Source organism: Bactrocera tryoni, chromosome 5, assembly GCF_016617805.1.
Source record: "Bactrocera tryoni isolate S06 chromosome 5, CSIRO_BtryS06_freeze2, whole genome shotgun sequence".
NCBI lineage: Eukaryota > Metazoa > Arthropoda > Insecta > Diptera > Tephritidae > Bactrocera > Bactrocera tryoni.
This window is the reverse complement of record NC_052503.1, coordinates 63,285,324-63,307,170: the sequence shown is the minus strand read 5'-3', so window position 1 is coordinate 63,307,170 and position 21,847 is coordinate 63,285,324. Positions and strand designations below refer to the sequence as shown.

The following is a 21,847-nucleotide window of genomic DNA, read 5'->3' as shown; positions in this document are numbered from 1 at the left end:
GAGTACCGGACCCTGTAATTACATAATCTTCAACAAAATTCCAAAAAAAACGAACCATTTCTGAAGCTAATGGTTAATGTTGATGTAAAGTGAGTCACGATAATGTCAAGCGAAAACGCTCGTAGTGGAATCGAAGTTAGCCCTGGCAACAGTGGCCAATCCAAAATTAAAGACCAGGAAAGCTTTGCTGTTTGAGGTGCCTCCGTAAAGTCAATCTGTTAATATAGGCCTGTACGTTAGAAGCGGTTATCATTTTCTTATAGAAGATGAAATGACCAGAAGCTCAAGAGCTTGGTTGAGAAGTTCTTATGCATCCACCTTAAAGTCCGGCAGTGATCCGTTCGATACAAAACGAGGTTTCAGACAGGGTGACACCCTTTAGTGCGACTTTTTCAATCTACTGCCGGAGAAGAGAGTTCCAGAACTAAATAGAGGAGGTACAATGTTCAACAAGAATGTACAACAGCTGGCGTACGCCGATGATATTGATACCATTTGCCTCAACAACGGTGTTAGTCTTGCTTTCACCAGGTTGGATAAAGAAGCGAATGGATCTGGTAGTAAACGAGCGAAAGACAAAACATCTCCTGTCATCAAACAAACAGTCGTCGCACTTACAACTTGGCTCCCACGTCACTCTTGACAGTTATAACTTCGAAGTTGTAGACATTTTCGTCTATTTTGGAACCAGCATTAACACCAAAAACCCTTGCCAAGAGGTGCTACTTCGGACTGAGTAAACAATTGAGAAATAAAGTCCTCTTTCGACGAACAAAGACCAAATTCTACAAGTCTCTATGCGTGTACATATGGACGACGACAACGTCTGATGAGTCGTGAGATTTATGGCCCTTTGCGCATTGGCAACGGCGAATACCACAGTCGATGGAACAATGAGCTGTATGAAATCTACGACGACATTGGCATAGTTCAGCGAATTAAAAGACAGTGGACGCGTTGGCTACTCCCAGCACTGAGAGTATTCGACGCAGTATCAGCCTGGGCAAATAGAGGAAGAGAAAGACCTCTACCCCGTTGAGAAGAGTGAGGAGATGGTCCTGGCTACATTCGGAATCTCTAATTGGCGGCAAAGGAAGAACGACTGGCGCGCTATTGGAAACTCGACTATATCCGCATTGGCGGTGTTTACGTCAATAAAGAAGAAAAAGAACCTAAAAAGACGATGTGCTTGCAAGGTGGGGTACCCCCCATATCGACAGTCTGGGAACGGATAGGAGATGCATTGTCCTCTTGGGATCTAGCACTAAATGCGGCTCAGAAAGACCAGAGAGCTCAAAGAAAGTAGTCCCAGTTGTAGGGGTTTGATAGGAAACTAATAATATACTTGTTTTTAAAGTTTTCTGTCAGGAAGCGAGAGAGAGAAAGGGACCGCCTTCTCATCGACTGTATAACTTTTGACTGTTTAACCTTCGGTGTAGTGTGGTTGAAATCTTTCCAATGTCATACTTATTCCCATTCGTTTCAATACATTTGTTATATGCTTAAAATGATTTTTTAACTATTTAAGAGAAAAAACAAACCTAAACTATGCATATTGATCGAAAACATGGTACCAGATTAATTGGCAGTAAAAATTCCATAATATTTTTAGACTCCATCTTCCTTTTAATAAAACTAATAATATGAGTTTTGCCAACAAACACTTTCTAGCGATATCGGCCTGGAGAGAAATGTCAATATGATATACTCAGTATATCAAACTGGAGATTTTTTAAAACTCTTTTCTAACACTCACCTGTAGGTGATCCAACAGCGCCTCCAGTCCACGATCGCTGATCGATGAACAGCGTAAACTCAACGAATGTATATGTTTGGATGCCAACGGGAATGAGTGTACTACATCGAGTGCATCTTCATCCGAGGCGCCGACCAACGCGAGCGCATGAAAACCACGACGTATCAACTGAATTACCAGCTTTACACGATCTGGCTTGGTATTTACGGCGTAACTTTCGCGACACTGTAAGGTCGGCAAGACCGACCAATAACGCGGGCTGCGGCGGTAAAGTATGTCGCGCCATTTCATACGCACCTGCGCCTGCGTACGACGTTCGTACGAGGAAAAGTAAAGTAAAAAACGATTCAAAACGATCGTCAAACAGCAACGCCTCAATGCTGGTAATCGGAGGCGGGTATTTGTGTGTAATATCCAGCGCAGACTGTGTAACGGCAGCAGCCAGTTGTGAAACGTTTGAAGCGCCGCCGCCCGCCGTAGCCGACGGCTGGACGCCGCCTGTACCGCCGCTCACACCCCCACTCGCGCTACGGATGATGTAGATGCGGAATAGGTAGTTGCTTGCTGGCTGTAACAGTGTACCGCCGCTCACCGATTGATTGGCAACCGATTTTTTGTGCTGCCACACCAAACCCATGCTAATTGAATTGCGGCTGACCGGGTATGGTGATATTCATTTGCCCGGCAAAATCAGCAGGTTGACTGTAGGGGCGCTGGCGGTGCGCAGAAAATCGACCAAGTACCGGCGGTATGCCGCCAACATGTTGGAGGTGGAATTCACCAGCGTCGAACTGGCAATCTGTGACTGTAATGGATGTTGCGACGGTGTTGGCGGTATTGTTGGCGCTGGCGGCTGCGAATGTTGATGCCGGATCTTGACGGCTTTGTTGTTGTGCTTGTGGTTGCTGTTTTGTTGTTGTTGCAATAACTGCATATTATTACCAGCACCGATAAGCACGCTAATATTGGTAGCGATGGGACTGGCAGGGTGTCGACAAACCGCCTGTGGGTGTATGTGTACCGCTATTGAATTGCCGCTGCACCACCGCGATGATGTAGTTTTTCAGGTCTTGACAGCTGGATTGCTGTTGTTTACACTGTTATTCGCACTGCTGTTGTTGCTATTGTTACTGGCTGTTATTGCTATTGCCACCGCCACAAAGTGCATTTGTGGACGCGTTCCATTACTGAGGTCTTGCCACTACTGCCACCCGACGAAGTAGCGGATTGTGTTGAGGAGGACGAGGACAATTGGAGCCGCTGCCGTGATGATACTTCGAACGCAGCCCGAGGCCGTTAATGCGTTTCGAGAGTTCGGCGGACGCACGTTCGACCACGCCCTGCGCCGATATCGGAGACTGGTGGTATGCTGGATGAAATGCACTTTGAGGCGCGCTGATCACCGACGACAGGGGAGAAGACAACAATTGAATAGCAAGTTTCGTTTGTATACTTTCTCTCTGTAGGGGAATGTGTCTGGATCAACTAAAATGGAGTCAGCTAAAGCGCAGGGTTTTCGGTGGCGAAAATGCGCACTCTGCCTCAACAGAAAGTACTATCTTATACTTTAAGCTTTGGTATCCACTTGGTCCACTACTAATATTTGTTTTCAAGTCTCTTTGTGTAGCCTGGCCTTCCGCTTAGCCGTTAGTGTATGTACAATGGTTTTAATAGCTTCATGCGCAGCCGTAATCCAAATTCATATTCCTAACGCGTCGCATGTGCTCATTGTTGTCGCTGTAATCCTCAACAAATTGCATGCAACGCTCCTTTTGGAACTCACCTCTTTTGCGCACCGCCTGCGTTCTTTCTTAATATACGTTCACTGCATTTCTCTAGCAATTTGCGAAAGTTTCGCTCATGCTGTTGATTACATGACCTTTTTCCGAATTCGTAAGTCGTTTGCAAGCAGCAGGATGTCGCTTCTATTTATTGCTTCCGATGTAGCGTTTTCGTATCAATTTGTTTAAGTGTCCTTGAAATACAAAAAAAGAACAAAGAAGTTCATAAGGAAATTTTCTTGCAAACTCTAGAGCAGCACATAAGGATTCAGGCATAAGTGTGTTAGTATTATATAAAGTTAGAGAAAGTTACTTTAGTTTGTTTCGAAATAAAAAGTACAGTTACGGCAAGAAACTGCTTCAGTAATATTGTAGTTCAAACGTCATTTAAGTGGAAAAAGCAAACTGGAGAGAAAAACTATTTTTAGTAAGGATAAAACTATAGAGGAAATTTAATTTAGGAATGGTCAGCAATAAGTATGTTTTTTATCAACATATATTGAAGGATTAAATACCAACCAAGCGGAGAAACGATATGGCCTCGTTGCCCACTAACTATGCTCTCACAACTAATTTGAGAGTGCTTAACCTCACTTTCCAAAGCTCAAAGATATTTATCGATCAGACATTTTGTTTGCCCGTTCATAGAGTAATCGCTGAGAATCCAAAAGGCTAATGAACTTACAATAATAGGGATGTCTCTGGTTTCTATGCAGCCTTCTTTTTTTATAGAAGGGTCACACATAAACTCAATGTAAGTTGCCAAATATTCAGATCTGTAGCAAGGGACCACTGTCTAACTCTTTCTCTCCTGCGCTCTGTAAGACAGAACTCTTACTAGGACATTAAAGACTAAATTAGTTAATTTCTCTTCGGAACCTTAGTATTGACTGACTTGAGTCAGTAATTGCATATCTCAACTTGAAGAGCTCTCTCTAACTAGAGCTGAATCGTAAGAACTCTAGGTAGCTAGACTTGTAAGTCTAAAAATTGTAGATCCTTCTCATTACTGAACAGAAAGACTGGTGAGATGAAATTCTATCACCGGATACTTGTCTGTGATATTTTGTCTAAACTGAAGTCAAACCACTATTATCGCCAAACATCCAGGTTAATTTTAAGAATTCTGATAACACCAGACTGTTTCAAACCTTCTATATAGCCGATTATTCCGATTCCGGTTATTGGAGTAAAATGAATAAGTTTGGGGTAAATAGGAGAAAAAGCATTATAAGCGAATTTGCAAGACAATGCAAAACACGTCTTATGCCGGCTTTAATTTCGAACCAACAGTCTTCAAAATTTGAAGCAGACTAAGCGTCTTTATGAAGCTTTGAGAATAATATTTACTTTCTCTTAGCTGATTAAAAGATAATTGTGACTGGAGTCGATGGATTGTAATATCTAACGCATTAACCCTTTAAAATGAAGTAAAACGAAAAGAAGACAAAATTATTTCAGAGTGGATTATGTATAAAAGGATTTAGATAGCGAACATTTTCGCGACATTACTTTTCACAACTTGGATTATCTCAGCAACAGTGCATCGAAGAGCTTAATTAAATTTTAGACGGTGGAGCTCCATCAAGGAACACCTTTTATCGATGGTATGATGAGTTCGATCTAGGTCGTAAATTACTTCAAACTAATTTTTTGAAGGTCGTTCAAAATCAGTTGCTGTTCCGGAAACTATTGATGCTGTGCACAAAGTCATATTACAACAGCAACATGTGATGCATTGTGAAATTTAGACAACTATCGGCATTAGTGGAATTAGCATACATTCGATATTGCATGAATATATCATTATAGAAACATTTTGTTCTTATTAGCTCTTAAACAAATTATGAATCGCTCAAAAAGAGGCTCGTGTAGATTAGTCGAGAGAAATGTTAAAATTATACGATACTAAAACTTAGAAGCACATTTGGTCTATGACAATGTAACAAGTGCTGAATCGTGGATTTATGTATAAGCCCGAAAGTAAGCAGCAGTTGACTGTATGGGTATTTCAAAATGAGCCGAATCCAACAAACACTGTTCAAGTACGTGTGCCTGTTTTTTGGAAAAACTGGACATGTTGCAACCATATTACTAGAAAACGCAGAACTGTATATTCTTGGTGATATATAACCATTTGTTTCTCATTTTTCTTTCAAGAAATCGAGAAAACCAACACGCTTCACTAGGACAATTGAACGCATGTTTTGGAGATATCTCTAACAGAGTGGTAAATGTGCTTTGGAAATTGGTTCAAATGCATGCAAAAATATATAGATCTTGATGGAGAATATTTTGAAAAACAATAAAGCGATTTTCGATGATTAACATTTGTTGTTTTTTCTAAAATCTCGAAATATAAAAGACAACCTACGTAGTTTAAATCTAGTTCTCTGCTAAAAGCGTTGTTGGGCTTATTCTCCCGATTCTAATGTATGTCTATAATCTGTTATGTCTAGATCGAAGGTAAATTAAGCCATTCGGTTTTCAAATATTTAACACACATATTCTAGTCAGTTGTCGACCAATTGGTAGCACTTGGAACGATGTCTCAAACACAAGGCTTTGAATTCGAACGACAATTTTAGGGCATATTCAAAATGCTTCTAATGCTAAGAGTGAAGCTAATGATTTTTAGAATTGGACGGAAGTTATACGTATATTCCTATGTGTGTGTTCCCATAAATAGTAAGACTACTGACATTAACATATGATGGGTTGCGGTATTTTTATTGAATTTTTTTTTTTTTATTGAAATTGAAATGAATTTTTGGTGACTCATGCCCAGCTCTTGGCCAATGCTACGGCTGCTACTATGCCGGTCTCTTTCGACCAATTCAGCGATTTTATCGCAATTTTCGACGACAGGCCTTCCGGAGCGTGGCGCATCTTCGACCACCTCTACACCAGAACGAAAACGTTGAAACCATCGTTGTGCGGTGGAAATGAAAACTGTATCGGGTAAATAAACTGCACAAATTTTATTGGCGGCTTGAGATGCATTTTTGCCTTTATCGTAGTAGTACTGTAAAATATGCCGTATTTTCTCTTTATTTTGCTCCATGTTTGCAACGCTATAACTCACGAACGACTTAAGAGAAGCGACAATCAATCGAACACGTGTTAGCGCGTGAAATGAGCTTTCCAAAAAGGTATAGCATGACCCGATGCGACGTATAAAACTAGAACTACGCGCTTTCAGCGCCAACTAGCGAAAATACCGCAAGACTTTTTTGACAACCTAATAAAATATAACTACAGAATTAAACTTTAGATGTCGGTCTAAGAAAGGGATGTGGAAGTATTTCCCGAGACCCGAAATGATTCAAATGGTAGGTAAAATCGCACAAAAGTCGAAGGGAAACTTTTGTGAGATATAGTCAAATTCCACTCTCCGTTCGTGGAATATATTCCAGATCCAAATACTTACATTATAATACGAAAATAAGGGAGTTGGTTTGTTTGTGCTTATGAGCTGCTCGAAATGTACAAAGTAACACTTAAATAACTGTATTTCAAGTCACGTTGTCTTTGCCGATTTTTTATTATATTAACAAAATGAAATCTCAACGTGTAGCTAAATGTATATGAACCTAAACTTGCCAGTCATCCACGACATACAGGCGTGTTACAAATAATTATGAGTTGAAAATTAGAAACACAACAACACAAAATAAGCTTCCTAACAGTGAAGCCAGATTATTTGAGGAGTGGAAAACCTTGGACCAACGCAAGGACAAATTCATATTAATAAATATGAGTAATAAAGGAACTTCGCGGGGAAGACAAGCAATTTTATTGTGCTGCTCGGAAAATAAAAGTAACAGCTGCAAAAAGTGATTGCGAGTTATAAAAAAATGCGACACAAAGAAATAGGAAAAATAAAGAGAAAGGAGAGAGAGGTGAACGGCAAGTCGTGAGAGGTGAGCGTTTGGCTACATAGGAGAGAGGTGAGAGATGAGCGAAAAATTATGTTTATGGCACAACCTTTATTGAGGCAGCGATATTGTAGAAAATTACCGACTGCCTGACATATTAAAAATGCTTACAGTATGAGCAAATAATATACGTATAAAATGATTTGAATTGTTTCATATTTTTTCCAAGCAAATCTCATTACGCCAACATTTATGCACCATAACATGGCAAGGCTAGGGCGTTAAAGTCGCCAGTCATTAATAAAGCGTGCGAGGCTACCATCCAAGGCGCTGCCACACTCCTAGGGCAGTTGGTTAGTGCTGCCGTTCCATTTATTTTTTATTTTACTTTCCGCGGCTTTTCTATTCTTTTCCTTCCTTTCATTTTTTGTATTATTATTTTTCTTTCCTCTACGCACAGAGCAGCCGCACTGCATAGGCCCACTTCTTTCTTAATTATGCCTCGCATTGCTGCGCTTATGACTGTTAATTAGCGCGACGCGTTGGCAATCCCTGCTGCAACTAAGGAATGAAAGTAATAAACTTTAACGGAAATTACAGAAAGTGGCTACTACTGACTGTGCCCTGGCTATTTGTTGCCTAAGTCGTAAGCATAAGGCAGTAAAATCTCCTTTTCTCACAAAAGAGAAAAAATGCACACATTCTGCAGGATTTTGGTGAATAACTGATTGTGACAGCAATTAGTGTCAGTAAGTGCCAAAGCATGCATATTTGTTGTAATTATTTAGTAGGATTGCGAAGTTTTTGACCGCGTGATCAAGTTTGTTGGGCAAAAGAAATTAAATGAGAGAGTGAATTATGCGAATAGTTGAAAAGCAAACTTCTGCTATACCTGGCTTGAAGTGGACAATTTCATTAATTGTTCAACCGAGTGAATTGGCGAGAATTTATTATTTTTAGCAAAAACTATTTGTTGGTGAAATTAAGAAAGTAAGAGAAAAAAGCTAATTATTGACTAAAAAAGTTACATTCGACAAGTCCTTCAGAAGTTCTCTTCACCGGAGTATGTTTGAGGATAACAATGAATAACCAAAATAGTAGAACAATTTTTGAATATTACTTTGAACAAGAAAAAAAAATAACGTTGTCTGAACCGAACTCTTCACATTTCTTATTGCCATAATGGTATAAAAAAGTATACAAATGTCTGTTTTGAATGACAGCTACTGCTATAGCGATCCAACCAATATGTGCAAAGATTGTAGCGTTGCCTCGGATCTTAGCCTATGCTAAATTTCGTAGAGATCATATCTCAAATAAAAAAAGTTTTCCATTCAAAAACTTGATTTTTAGCGCTTAGTTTGAATGCCATAAAAGTTTTTTTTTTAAAGCAAAAACAGTTTGGGATATCAACGAAATTCTTAACTCCTGTGAAGGCATATTTGATGTCATTATGTATGGAACTTGATTTCTTTTGTATGGCCACCATGGATACGCTCTCAGAACGCAATTTTCGGCGGTTTTAAAGCATAAATCGGCCGATACTGCTGCAATTTCACGTTAGATATTCGTACGAAGTTTATCAATCGTCGCACGCTTGTTGGCATAGACCATAGAGTTGACATAGCCCCAGAGGAAATACCTAAAGGCGTCAAATCGCACGACCCAGGCGGCCAATTGACTGGGCCATTTCGCGAGATAACACGTTCACCAAACTTGGTTTTGCAATAAATCGATTGTGCCATTTTCTGTGTGGCTTATGCCACCGACCTGTTGGAACCATATATTGTCCAAGTCCATATCATCCAATTTGGCCCAAAAATATTCGGTTATCATTGAGCGGTAACGATTCCCATTCACAGCAACGTGCCGGTCTTGATCATCACGGAAGAAATACGCCCCAATGACGACGGTGGCCCATAAACCGCACCAAACCGTAATTTTTTCGGGAGGCAATTGTGACTCATGGAGTACGTATGATTGTAGTTTCACAGGAATAGCTAATTTCATTGATATCCCAAGCCGTTTTAGTTTTGTTTAAACAACTTTTGTACGGCTCTTTTTGAAAAATTCGCTCTTAAAGTTGAGGCCACTGACTCCGAGTTCTGCTAGTAAATTTTAATAATTTCGACTCGATGTTGGATCGTATATCTTTCCTTGATGAATTGGCAATTTTTACTGAAGTGAAATGTTAAAAGGGCGGGAAAAACTATGGCGTCTTTTGCTGTTCCCATTGATCTACTTTTGTAGCATTTCTATTGAAAAACCCGCTATATATATTCTGACCTAGGGCAACACTAAGTGTTGCCAGGTGCAATCTGACATTTCCATTGGAAAGTTTGACATTTTTTAGCATAACATCACTCAGAACGTTTTGTCATTTAATCGTGAATTGTTTTATTTACAGGGAATTAAAAAAGTCTTCTCTGCCAAAAAATGGAATTAACTCGTGAACATTTTCGTGCGATCACTTTTCACAACTTTCGACGTGGATTATCACGACAAGAGTGCATCGATGAACCAAAATCTTTGTATGGCTATGAAGCACCATCCTATAGCACTGTGAAAAACTGGTATAACGAATTCAATCGTGGCCGACGCTCGCTCAAAGACGTATTCCGTGAAGGTCGTCTAAAAACAGCCGTTGTGCCAGAAAACATCGATGCCGTACGTGAACTGATAATGCAAGACCGTCATGTAACATACCTTCAGATAGAGGCATGCCTATGCATTTCTCCCACCAGCATACATTCGATATTGCATGAACAGCTGGCCGTAAAAAAGGTTTCTTCTCGTTGGATCTCGCACAATTTGACAATCGCTCAAAAAATGGCTCGTGTGGATTGGTGTCAAGAAATGCTGAAAAAATACGATCGCGGTGCTTCAAAAGACGTTTATGCTCGAAATGTTGTCCTAATCGCCGACATTTTTTATTTAATAAAGCCAAACTATTGGAGATTTTGGTGTTTTATTTTATATCCAAGTTCTATATAACTAAGATTGGCACGCTCTGTATAAGTTTCCTTTTGTAGCTGAGACTATCAAATAAATAATAAAAAATAAATTTGTCTTCAATAAAAATACTTTATTCTCCAAATAAAAAAACATGCGTCATTCTAGTAAAATTTCCGAATATTCCAGTTTTTGGCGTCAAAGCATGCTCCACAGCTCTATTCGCTGAACATAGCGGAACGCGTATTTGCCAAAAAGAAAGAAAAATTGCCTCGAGTGCATGACGAAACCACTTCATTTAGGCTTCAACGCAAATAACAGACATTCATCATTTTAATTGCCCGGGCAAAGCACTAACGCCATATCCTCTCCACTGACCAGCCGCAATATTGGCTGACGCATAGCAGTGAAATTTTAAGAGCTACAAACTACTAAAAGCAACAAAAATAACAGCAGACGTACTTATAAAAACCAACGACGGCGCTGAATAGCCTTTGCACTCTACGATATTTACCACTACATACATATGTACATATGTATATGTATAAATTGATATACATATAAATGCGGCGTTTCCTTTTGACTGCTTTTCATCGACGCCAAGTTAAAAGCTGAAAGTTACATATACATTACTATTCGCAAACGCAAATAAACAACCAAGTGCGGAAAACTAAATAAATAGTAGTGTTTCATAAAGTTCGTTGCCCGATGCCGAATGTACAACGTGTGGTATGAGCAACCTCAAAAGCAAAAGCGCTGGGCGAACGCAAAACTGTGGTGTTTGCGAGTATGCTGCATAGGGCCACTTAACCAAATTGGTATATTATCATCAGTCGACAATCTCAAGTAAATACGAAATGACAGACGAAGAAAGCACGGAAGATAACTGTAGCAAATACTCGTGAGCGAGCGCGTTTGCTGCAATGTAAAGGGAAATGGAAAGGGGCAGAGCTGGCTGCAAAGGTATGCGACAGCATAAGCGTTAAGTCTTTTATGAAGCGATGTAAGAGGAAATGTGTGATAAAGCAGATAAAAGATAAAAAACCGAAATAAATTGACAAAAGTTTGAGGAAATGCTAAGAGATAATAACTAATAATAATTTTTGTGCAGGTAAGCGCTGCCTTACGGCAATACCCAAAGCGCAGACTTACACATGCCTATACACACAGATGTAACAATTTTATTATCAGAATGGTGCGCTTTAGTGCCCACATTGTTAAACTCAATTGCCCAGGTGAGTCCATCGATTGTGTTAAGCTGAATTCCCAGAAATACCGAAAGGAAAAAAATGGGTAAGGGAAGGCTAGGTTCGGGCGAAATAAAAGTAAGCTTTGAAATATTTTCCGACTCGGCTCGTTAACTCGCTCTTAAAGCGGTGGTGAACTTTCATGCTCTCGCTGCGTAAGTGCTCCTGCCGTTAACGAAACCTTATATCAAAGATGAACATATACACAGTGTTTTCTTGAGCATCTCATCCAAAACTCTTGGTTCTCAGTTGGACGCGCTTAGAGTTTCTCCTTCTTACCCTAACTATTGTATCATGAGATAAACTTGTAAGTCTGTGAAAGACTACAGTAAAGACCTTCAGCTAGCATAGTCACATGAGTCTCTTGGTTAAATCAGATATAATTATGCAGTTATGACTAAGAACCCATCCAACTTGGTCCATTGCGCTTTCAATCAAACATGAGGCTATTTTCTGAACTCAAGTCCTGTAATGTAACCGCTTTTTGACGAAGTTTTTAAAGAATACTTTTCATCGGCGTGTTAAGAGTTTCCATAATTGTCACACTTTTCACACTCGTATTGAACGCAGCCGCTCCAAAGGACTTGAGTTCAACCTCAATGAAAAGATTAAACAAATATTTGTTTAATAAAAATTTAAATTTTTTTAACGTTTTTATGCTATAAGCCGTCGAGCATCAAGTAGCGGTCCACTTCGAACTTAGGGTATTTAGTACACTTCAACCAACGCATGTACAGGTATAAACGGATTACAGATCTTGTAACTGCTAGATTGGTCTAAGTTTCATCCATAATCCATCAGTGTTGTATATATTGTACATTCGGCATATGTCAAGGTGTTGGCTAAGTGATGCGAAAATCGAACTTTTCAACGGAAATCGTACGGAATCGTACTATGCGTAATGCTCCTTGAACATTGATCACATTTTGACGTTTTGATATGTCTCATATTCTCGCTCTTAATATTCCTGTTTAAGTGCTCTGGCCACTGTCACCTCTAAATATTGTGATATCTACCGCTGAGTCAAATATATATTTTTCTTAATAATAGTACCCAACGATTATCATCCTCCTGAACAACCGACGCGAGGGGCGCAATCTGCAAACTAGCGGAATTAGCTGAGTCATAATAAGCAAGAGAGTTTTAAGCGTTGCGATCTTAAGCTGCTCAGCTACAGAAACAAAAATTTCAACAGCCAAAATTAAGAATTAGAATAAAGTAAGTTTAGTATTTTTAAATGTTACTTGCTGAGAGTAGATCTGTTAGATCAAATGCGCTGGAATAAGAATTGAAATCGTGACACATACGGCGGAATGATTCGTTCGACTCAAACTTTGTTCTAGAAATTTTTAAAAATAAAGGTCTAAATTGTCTGATTGAGCGAACGGGAAAGTTAAAATTAATACCAGACAACAGAGATGGACTACAGTCTGACCCATTCATAAGTTTTACTAGAAATATTATACCAAATATCTCCATACAACTAGCGAGTGTCGGGAGATTTATAACTTTTAAACGGTTAGTATATGGGGGAAGATTGAACCAGGAATCCTATTGAAAATGATTTAAAGCAAAAAGTAAAAAAATGTTTTTGAACGGACTTTAAATTCTCGGAATTTACTTGATAACTAGGGTTCCATATCACAGAAGCATACTCTAATACAGGCCTCACCAAAGATGTAAAAAGATTTTTTGTAGTAAGCGAATTCCAAATTCTTTAGACCAACATTTGACAAAGCTAAGAGCGCATTTAACTTTAAAAACCTTAGAAGATGCAAGATTAAAATTGAGTTTGGGATCCATAGTTACTCCCAGATCAAAACAAAACTGCATACTTGCGCTAGCTAAAGTGTACGAGCATGTTTAATTACAACAAAACTATAACACCATTCTGCAAGAAGGTGCCTTGGCTATAAACCTAGCATATAAAGCAAATTTTCGAAAAGCAATCGCCACTTAACTGTCCACATCAAATGATAAGCCACAGCAAAGTTTGCGCAACCATCTCTTGCAACTCGAGTGCATACCGGCTCGCCTATGCGAGACACACTCGCATTCAGCACGAGTATTATGTACTCAATCCCTCTTTCATCTTGTTTGTTTAACAGCTGAAGTTGGCCCATACTGTTACCTTAACTACCGGCTTTCAATGCTGAATTGGCTGAACAAATGAAATGTTGAATGGTTGATTGTGCGAACTGTATTGACAAGTCTCTATGGGATTACGGGGAACATTTTTTGCTGTATCGAACACTAAAGCACAGCGACAATTTTCCCAGAATTTCTTTGTTGTTAAACAATTTCTGCTTAATCGCCACCAACATCAATAACTGATTGGGAATGCTACCGAAATCAATAGAAATGTCGGCCGTGCGGTGCTTTGGGTTTGTGTTATTCACAAGCGTGGAATGTTATACCATAGTTATCAATAGTTGTTGTTGATTTTGAAAATTCCAAAGCATAATGGCGTCTCTACTTTGCCACACTAAGAGCTCACTTCATCGGAGAGATGCCCTTAGTACTTGTATTTGTACATCAGTAGTGAGACCACCGTTAAACTTTGACAAGAATATTCGCCATGAGTTGAAAGTTTCTCCATAGTTCTGGACCTCGATCTAAAACAGGAGTGCCAAACAGTAACTCATGTGCTCACTTTAGCTCAGGAAACACCACTGAGACTCAATTTATAATTCAAAGGAGAAAAATGTCTGCCGATAATAAAAAAATAATATAAATTCAATAATATATTTTTGACATGGCTCCATAAATTAAGTTTGTTGGACACCCATACTTTACATGATTATTCTATAGGCAATCAGCAAGGATCAAAGACGGGGAAGTACTTTCAGGTGTTGGCAAAACGTTTATTTTAAAAATGTTTGCGAAAGTATAAACTCAACAGGAAGTTCGAACATTCTTCTATTGGTATAAGAGAGCTAGGGGAAGCATTTAACCGATGTTATCCATTTTCACCATCACGTCATAATACCTCACAGATTGATCGATATTTTCGCAAAACAGTCAGCCATAGGAATGTTCAAGATTCGGTATCTGGCGACTTGAAAAGGAATAGTATAATTTCGACTTTTCACTTTGATCGTGAGATTGCATACGTTAAATACATTTTACGTGCAAAGATTCATAAGTTGAAAAAATCATATGGAATTTACGCCCATCTCCACCATTTATGTACATATCATATATTCGCTGGGCTATGTCAATATCGTCGTATACCTCGTACAGCACATTGTTTCAACGATAAATCTTCCGCAGAACCTTTCTCTCGAACACTCGTAACGTCATCTTACCGGATGTTATCATCGTCCATTCTGCTACACCATATAGCAGAACGGGAACAATGAGTGACTTATAGAATTTTGCCTTTGGTCGTCGAGTGAGAACTTCACTTCTTAAGCCTACTCAGTTGGAAGTAGCACCTGTTGGCAAGTGTTATTCCGCGTTGGATATTGACGCTGAGATGGCTGAGATTGTTAGAAATGGTTCCAAAATATACGCAATTATCTACGACTTCGAAGTAATGACTATCAAAAGTGACGTGAGAGTCAAGTCGCGAGTGCGACGTCTGTTTGTTTGATGACAGAACAAGATGACACTGCCAAGCCTATTTGCTTTGCTTCCTTATCCAACCTGGAGAAGGCCAACGATATCTATATCATCGGCGTACGCCATTAACTATACACTCTTATAAAGAAGATTGTATCTTCTCTATTTACTTCTTCATGGTCGATCAATGGAACGTCCGCTCCATCGTCATCGATTAGGAAATGGGGTTTGCCTTCTCCTAGCGTTATACTTTCACTGCCATTCAGCAGGCTGGAGAAGTGTTCTCTCCATAAGTTTAGAATGTTCTGGGCATCAGTCACTAGATTACCTCGGGAGGTTCTACAAGAGTATGCTCCAGTTTTGAAACCATCTGTTAGTCGCGCATCTATTCGTAAATTTAAATCGAGCATTATCAATGTCGACCAGCTTGTCAAGCTCTTCGTACTTCCGCATTTTGACCTCTCCTTTTTTTGTCTTGCTTCTCTCTTCAACTATCGGTATCTTCGCACGTATTATGGTCGATTGTAACGGCTCCACTGCTACATGGCACTCCTCATTGCAACAGCTGTTGTACATAAGAAGCTTGAAATGTCGTCCCAAAGTTCCCTTATGAACCGTTAGGTAAACAAAATTATTATACGCTGTAGCAGAAACTTCAAAATAATTTAAAGATTTGTAAGCGACAACTCTCAAACAATAAAAATATACAAGCATTCGCTAATGTAAAGAATCAGCTGTCATTATCACTTTTCGAATAGAATTAATTAGAGAAAAGGCAAATCTCTCTGTATAGCACGTACCCCGTAAATGTGTTGCTGTAAACTAATTTCAATATTTGATAACAAAGCTTATTCAGTACACAACCCTTTCAAAACCTTCAGAGTTACAAAACATGAAATTTTTATGATCTTTGTACACAAAGAAATTATTACGATTTTTTTCTATTAGATTAGAGTAAATTAAATGAAATAATAAGTAACTGTGCTGGCAATCTAAGTAAATTTTATTTTCTTTGCACAGGGTCAGTGCTTAATTTACTCGTATCTTTGTGGAAATCCCAGCACGTTCGAGAAACAAAGTTAAACAACTTCTTCAACTACTTTAGGAACTGTCCTTCTAATGGAGCAATAAAGGAGGCCAGTGTGCAAATGTGGCAAACGCATAGAGTGCATTTATGTATGTAGGGGATACTCTGTATACACTCGCTTTGAGAAACCCGCAGGAGAAAACAAAATATAGACACTGCAGATGTTTGTGTTGAAAATAAACGTAAAAGTATGTCAAAAGAAGAAAGAAGAAAATTAAAGTAAATACCTTATAGGTACGTAGGTATGCACTATGTACTTAATGTATTTATATACCAAACCGTGCACAAACAAGCCCGTCAATCAACCACCGGGAATGTCTTCATTTTAAGTGACTATGTACTTAAAGTATTTATATACCAAACCGTGCACAAACAAGCCCGTCAATCAACCACCGGGAATGTCTTCATTTTAAGTGACTACGATTATTTCGTAACCTAGATACGAGTATTAACGATTAAAGTTTGATTATTTTAAACACACTTTTCCTTTCATCATTTTTTAGTATCTTTAACTAGAACAGTACTCTTTTGTTTCTTTAGTTAAATGCCACTAAATTTATACGGACCGGAACTGCTTGTAGAAATCTCGTAGTGTCAATACATTCCAATCTACCTTATTTGCATTTTTGGTACAGAAATTATTAAGACTATGGGTTTCTTTATCGATGCCTACCCAATTAAATGTGGAGAACTTTGTCGAAGAGGGCGAAACTCCTTCCAGAGAAAAAGTTAAGTAGTGATGAGTTTTATTGCGGTAATTTATTTTACAACATCACATCGACATTTTCTCCACAATTTAAAAAAAGCATATATTTTTTTAAATAGTAACGCACTTTCTAGGATGTACTCAGTACCCTCTATATAATATTTTGACACCTTTTCTAAAATTGCCACGTTGTTTCTAGCACCCAGAAGGAAGCGTTGAAGAGCCCAGGAAAATCAAGGATTGGTATGCTATATTTAGACTAGGTGAAATGAGCACCGAAGACCGTTAACGCAGTGGACGCCCAAAAATGTTGTTACCGAGGAAAACACCCAAAAAATTATTTTTTAATGACGGTAAGTTGAAATTGAATAAAATAGCTGGTTGATATGAGAAGGCTTTGTGCAAAGTGGGTGCTACGTGAGTTCACTTTTGACTACAAACAACGACGACTTAACGATTCGGAGCTTTATTTGGAAATGTTAAAGCGTCATAAACCCGAATTTTTGCATCGATATGAGAGAATAGATGATAATATCTCCATTATTTCATTGCGAAGTCCAATCGACAGTCATCCTTCTGGACTGCACACGATGAACCCGGTCCAAAGCATTGAAAACGCAACAGTCGGAAAGTTGGAGGTTCGCTATAATCAGTGTATTACCCTAGAGGAAAACTATATATAGGTCGCCTTTTATATTTCGGGATTTGGTAACACTAGTCCTGCAATCTGGCAACTCACGGCTTTGTCGTAAAATTTAACACTTTTGATGTTATACTATACCACTACTATTAACTCAAAACGTTTTGAAACTTATATCACTGAAATGGGCTGCTTAAAATACATGTTTTGAAAAGTCTATCCATCTTAATTTTAAGCTATATCGTCAAGTCCAAGTACAATTATTTTATAAAAATTACATTTTAGTCACTAAGCTTCTTCGGATTATAGCTCAGAAAATACTGTTTTGATATTACAGTATTTATACATGTACGTAGGTTGCTATATATATTTCTGGCCTTATAATGTAAATAGGCATATTTATCAACGAAAATGGTGTTTTTTTTTTGTTTTTTTTTATTTTTATTTTTTTTTGTTTTGTTGATTGCTGTTTTGTTTCGGGCTCATACGCATAGATCCATGATTCGTCACCTGTGACGATCTTATAAACGTCTTTTGAAGCACCGCGATCGTATTTTTTCAGCATTTCTTTACACCAATCCACATGAGCCTTTTTTTGAGCGATTGTCAAATTGTGCGGGATCCAACGAGAACAAACCTTTTTTACGGCCAGGTGTTCATGCAATATCGAATGTATGCTGGTGGGAGAAATGCATAGGCATGCCTCTATCTGAAGGTATGTTACATGACGGTCTTGCATTATCAGTTCACGTACGGCATCGATGTTTTCTGGCACAACGGCTGTTTTTGGACGACCTTCACGGAATTCGTCTTTGAGCGAGCGTCGACCACGATTGAATTCGTTGTACCAGTTTTTCACAGTGCTATAGAATAGTGCTTCACGAGCCATACAAAGATTTTAGTTCATCGATGCACTCTTGTCGTGATAATCCACGTCGAAAGCTTGTGAAAAATGATCGCACGAAAATGTTCACGAGTTAATTCCATTTTTTGGCAGAGATGAATTTTTTAATTCCCTGTAAATAAAACATATTACGATTAAATGACAAAACGTTCTGAGTGATGTTATGCTAAAAAATGTCAAACTTTCCAACGAAAATGTCAGATTGCATATGGCAACACTTAGTGTTGCCCTAGGCCAGAATATATATAGCAGCCCTCGTACATATATACATTTTTAATTTAAAACCTGTCTATCAACTCCTACCTTCGTTTGGGTATTATCGTCTACTTTTGAGCACGCCATTCGCACACATATACCATAATTCTAGCCACGTTTTAAAGCAAACAATAAAATCTGCTACGAAGTAAAGCCTTTATAGCCTGTTTAACCCATTTCTTACCCACGTCTATAAGCTACAAACAGATATGTACACATATATATCATTTCGGCAGAATAAAAGTGACTTCGCAATAATAAAATTAAGACAAGGATAGAGAAGAAAACAGAAAAGTAAATGAGATTTTATAGATGCCACATTAGTTGTCGGCCAAAAGATACGCACAAGTGTACGAAAAAATACGAAATTTCAGGCCAAACGACTAACCAAATAGTTTCGCGAAAATCCTTAAGCAGAAGAAGATAAAGCAAATATGTGTTAAAACTGAGTCGTAGAATATAAGTTGAAGTGAGCAGTAACGTCAAAACAACTATGTAGTCAAGCGAAAATCGAAAGCCGAAGATATATGCCATAGTCAACATCTTATTTGTTGTTTTTGTTTGGAGAAGCTAACGCAAGACATCAAAGGAATAAAGGAACGGCTAGAATTCGATTTATAACAGTATATCCGAGTACACAAATACTTCCATTTACGCACATATGTACATACGACTTCGTGTGTACCGTTAAGTATATATTCGCACAGACACATTGGCTAAACGTTGGTGTATTAGTGGCTCGGCTGTTGTAGCCTCAGGAAAATCGATATTCCAAACAATGAGGCAGAATGCCATGACACAAAGCGACGGTTACAACAACAAAAGCATCGGTAATTACATATTATACATATGTATATGTATGTGGCGCTGTATGGACTACTATGTATTTCCAGGACCAAAGGAAAGTAATAGCCCCTTCTAAAAATAACATTAAAGCGTAGTTTGTAATGAATAAGTTATGAGTTAATATTTCATTGATATTCTGAATCCAATATTAGAAACGATTAGGCTACTTGTGTTCACTAAAGATACATATTTTTGCATGAATCTGGGCGATTGCTTTTTTCAGACTGATCCATTGTAAACGAACTAATTCTAAATCCTGGCTTACCCACCTATTTGTAACTTCCAGAGTCAAATAAAGGAAAACTTGATCAGTTAATTAGATGGCGTTCGCGCTTTAACTAGATGTTTTACCGAATGTCTTCTTCTTGTATGTCGTATGTGGCTAGATTTATTAGACAAATGGTGGGACTCATAATTTCCATGTATACTCAATTAAGTGGTCACATACTTTTCTATTGATACAGAAGTGTATTTAATCTCAGTAGTGAGGATGAAGCTGGATTGTGGATGCTTTTCTTGCAAATACCAGCGCTTGTGGTGAGGGATAATACAAAACCGAGGGCTACAAAAGTTGAAAATGATATTTTTCTAATAACCCATTTTCAAAATCGAAATTTTGTCTAATGCTGGGAACCCTTTAAGATTGTAGGCCAGCCTAGAGCACTCTGGGAAGGCTTAACTTTGACTATTTATTTCGCTAATAGGAAAAAAGAAACATATATCTTTCTTTTAGGCTTTGCTAAACATGTAATTGAGAGTACAAAAAGTGTACATTGAAATATTGAAGCAAATCAGCAATTGAACCAATATTCTAGATCAGTTTTTTCTAGATGATCTCTAAGAGCGGTGATGGTTTAAGGTACCAGTTCATTCTGAAACAAAACAAATGCTAATCTACATAAGACTACTAATTAACCACGTCCTTTTTTAGCTTTATACCAGTTTTTCGCAATCGACAGATTTGTAAAAAAAAGTTTTCATACGTATAGGTATTTTTATTTTAGTTGATAAAGAAAACTGCTCAAATCTTTTTTGTTCAGTTGAAAAATATAATATATACTAGAGGACCCGCCCACGTTTTACTGTGGCTGATACATAGGTAGTACTACTAATACCATCTATATGATTTCTATTAGTTAGATTATAAGTATTAGTTAAGGAATAATCGCATTTTTGGTGAAGCAACAAAAATGAATCAAAAAGCATTTCGTGCGTTAAGAAAGAATTGGTTTTGGGGTAAAAATCGAGTCCAATCGATTGTCAGCCTGGTGGACTGCATATTAAGAAACGGTGGAAAGACAAAAAAAATCGGCTGGCAAGGTTATGGCATCAGTCTTGCAATGCTTCGAAAAGATTTCTGTATATCTCAAATTTTAATAGACCTTTTTATCAACACTTCAGTTATGCCGCTATTTTTTTATGCCAGATCTTTTGCAATTTTAAATTGCCTGTCAAGATTACCCCTTCCAATAGTAAGCAGGTATGAAAAAATGTTATAGCTACCCAAAGATGTATTGAATCACCCAATTTATTACTTAAGAACGAACAACTCTATCCACGTTATGAAAACTTGTCTACAGATGTCGCCTTTTACTTTGGCATCGTTTTGTTTATTACATGTTTACGCCAATTTAAGGTTTGAATATTGGATACTGCGTTGGTAGCGCAATCTATCGGTCAAACAATCCAAAATTAGCAATTAATTACAAATGAAAAATTAATTTAAAAAAACATTTTCCAGTGGACCAAATTGTGAATCTAAACCATTCTCGAATCTCCTTGAACACACACAAAAAATTTCATCGAAATCGGTCCAGCCGTTTAGGAGCAGTTCAATTACAAACACACGGGCAGAAGCTTTATATATATAAAGATATATACTTGACTTGTATGCCTTAGTAAGAATAATTACATATTTTCATTTCCACTTAGAGTAGAAAACACGCGTGTTTAGAATCGCTTAAATATTTTTGTGCTCACACACCAAGAAAACGTTCACAAATCGTGCTATTGTCAACGATAAAGCCATTCAAGGGCATGTTTAGATACATAAATATCTATGTTATTATACTTGCTTTTATGTACATATATATATATAATATTATTTACGCCCGACTGTTGGTGGAAACCCTTAAATACACATACATACATTACTGAATTTGATGAACTTTTCATAAAGATCTGAATTGAATTCCTTATAACGGGAACATACCAAACCAGTTCTAAAATCT

At 38.1% G+C, this 21,847-nt stretch overlaps 1 protein-coding gene and 1 pseudogene across 1 annotated transcript in view; both read right to left on the bottom strand.

Annotated features, from left to right (window-relative positions):
• LOC120778124 (F-box/LRR-repeat protein 16-like) overlaps positions 1-21,847 on the bottom strand; it is a 220,707-nt gene that overhangs the window by 189,672 nt on the left and 9,188 nt on the right. The window lies entirely within an intron of this gene.
• Positions 1,733-9,215, bottom strand: LOC120778395 (annotated as a pseudogene).